The sequence below is a fragment of the Frankliniella occidentalis genome, unplaced genomic scaffold (assembly GCF_000697945.3).
Source record: "Frankliniella occidentalis isolate FOCC.00 unplaced genomic scaffold, Focc_3.1 Scaffold42, whole genome shotgun sequence".
Taxonomy (NCBI): Eukaryota; Metazoa; Arthropoda; class Insecta; order Thysanoptera; family Thripidae; genus Frankliniella; species Frankliniella occidentalis.
This window is the reverse complement of record NW_026267172.1, coordinates 280,702-283,196: the sequence shown is the minus strand read 5'-3', so window position 1 is coordinate 283,196 and position 2,495 is coordinate 280,702. Positions and strand designations below refer to the sequence as shown.

The 2,495-nt window shown below is 33.7% G+C and overlaps 1 protein-coding gene across 1 annotated transcript in view; it reads left to right on the top strand.

The window, feature by feature from the left end:
• LOC113214212 (catenin delta-2) overlaps window positions 1–1,817 on the top strand; it is a gene marked incomplete in the record, with an annotated part of 67,360 nt that extends 65,543 nt beyond the window's left edge. The window contains 1 exon segment of the mRNA XM_052266726.1: window positions 8–1,817.
• Between the last annotated feature and the right edge of the window lie 678 nt (window positions 1,818–2,495).

Here is a 2,495-nt window from a genome sequence, read left to right as displayed (position 1 = left end):
CCCCCCCAAACCTATCAACATTCCCAAGCAGTTGTGTGTTGAAAATGTTGCTTTTTAAATACCAAGCTCAAAATTTTGAGAGGCAATTTTGTCTGGATTCAACTCTTTATATTAATTCCTAGAGATATTGTACATGATGATGTGCAAGTTGTAGTCAATTTATATGTCATGCAGATTTTTTGAGGTGAGTGCTGTCTACTATACCCATTACCTACAATGTTTAGTTTGCGTGAGTAAAGAAAGTTTAGAGCAAATGCCCTAATTTGGACTACTATTTCAATTCTGTAATAAGTATCAAATATAAATCATGTTACTATTTTCATTGTAATGAAAGTTATTGTGGCTCAGTTGTTATGTCTCCTTTTAACAATTTTGGTGAGCATTATGATCTCATGCACACTAATTAGTATCACATTGGCTGAAAGTGAAGTGTGAAAGAAAGGGAGTATCTGTGATCACAAGTATTTGCACCTTTCTTTTTTCTTTTCTTTTTCAAATAGCTGGGGTGGGCTTTGTAGTTAGGCTCATGCAATGACTTGCACCGGTATCCTTTAAGTCTAAAGGCCTCATAATTAAGTCAAAATTTTGTAGCATGTGTAACTGTGAAACTGCTCAGACCCTTTTTACTTAGCTGTTTTATATGACACTGTGCTCATACGTACCTATCAAATAAATTGAATGTAAGTATGTACAGTTACAGTTTGCATGAAAGTTATGAATGATCCCTGCAAGGTTGTACACCATTTCCCTGTAGAATCTAGTTGAGGGAGCTCTTCACTGTGCTGCTTTGGACTGTGGTGGTACAGAAATAGCCATGTTATGTGTTGATTGTGTAAACGATTAAGAAGTATTATATTCACTTATTGGATACTGGCCAAGCTAACTCATGTATATAAGAACATCAAAACTATGTGCCAGCACTTTTCACACTACTGTAGGTAGAGCCTTGTGTGCCATGTGTGTGTCTCTGTAAAGTGTATGTATGAACTTTTTTTTGTCAGCTGTGTATATGATAGAATGTATCTGAGAGTGTATGTATGTTGGTGTATTGCCTGCAGTGATTAGATCAATTCAATTTCATAAGCCACTGGCACTTAGCAGAAATTTCACTGTTTGTCTTAAATACATACCTAGGTGGTCTGGTACGTCAGTATCTTATATCGTTTGTTTGGACAGCATTTCATTTATTTGTTACTTTTGTACACGACTGAATGATTTATGATGGTGGACATGGTCTGTTTTGGTGCCCACTGGTTTGTTTAATTTCTGCTTATTTTATGAGCACGCCTTGCATATTTTATGATTTGTTGTTAATTTAAAACATTTATTGAATAATTTTATGAACTGTTTATTTATGATTCTTGTATGCTGCACTGTCAAGATTTATTTCTGGAATCTTCCTGTAGATGTTCTTTTTATTTTTTGCAATAAGTGACCTGTCAGTGGAGATATTGCAACAATTTTACAACTGTTATATGTGGACTGACCTGTTCCTTCAATTGACATTCCAATCTTTCACTTTCATATATTTGTCATCTTAATGTATTTATCATCATCTCTCTTGTCATATTGTCATTGATGTGGCGTTTAAGCAACACCAAAGACGTTTTGTGTATCTCTTATGAACTATACCTTATGTTTCCTTTTTTATTTCCAAATTACAATACCACCTAATTTGATAATGCGTCAGCATCGTGAATTAATCACAATTTAAAAATTGAAGTGACACTAGCTTGCAAAACCAATACCGAAAGTAAATAAACTGCTCCAAATGAGGATCATTTTAGATTTTAAAATTTAAGAGGTATTCTCTAAAAGCATAACTGTGCCATCAAAATCCTCTTTCTTTTCTGTAACAGTTCCTCTTGTCTCAGCTCTAGATAGTTTAATAAGGGGGCCGGAGCTATTTCTTACATGCAGCACAGCTTGTTTCACTGGTTCAAAATTTTTAGCTTGGTGCCTATAAAATTTGAGGCAGCTGACAATATGCAATTCTTTCTCATAGCCATTTAAATGTAGGATTCAGAATCATCTACTATCTATGGGGTAGCTCTTTTATTGTTTACTGTGTTTATATTTGTTTTCATTCCAATTTTACCGTGCTTCCCTCCCTTCACTAAATGTAATATGACATATTTGTGTATCTTTTTTTTTCTGTTTTTATGTAAATATTCAAATGCATGTGTTGAAGTTTGGGTCATTTAGTAGTGATCTTAGTTGAGTAAAAGGTCATTTTGATATTAATTTTTATGATTTTATTTGTTCAATTTGTAATGTTGTTTTTCTTAGAGAAGAATTTGGTGAGTGAGGCTGCAGCAGTATTGAATATCCATTCCTGTTGTTTCTTTATGATATGTCTATGCAGTGTAAATCTCATCTACAAATTCTTTTGATGGTCTTTTGTTTTTGTTGTGATACAGGTCCTTTAAAGCTGTGTACCTTGGCTTTGGATAACATTGTTCATCCACATCTTTTTTTAAATTTGTAAATGCTGG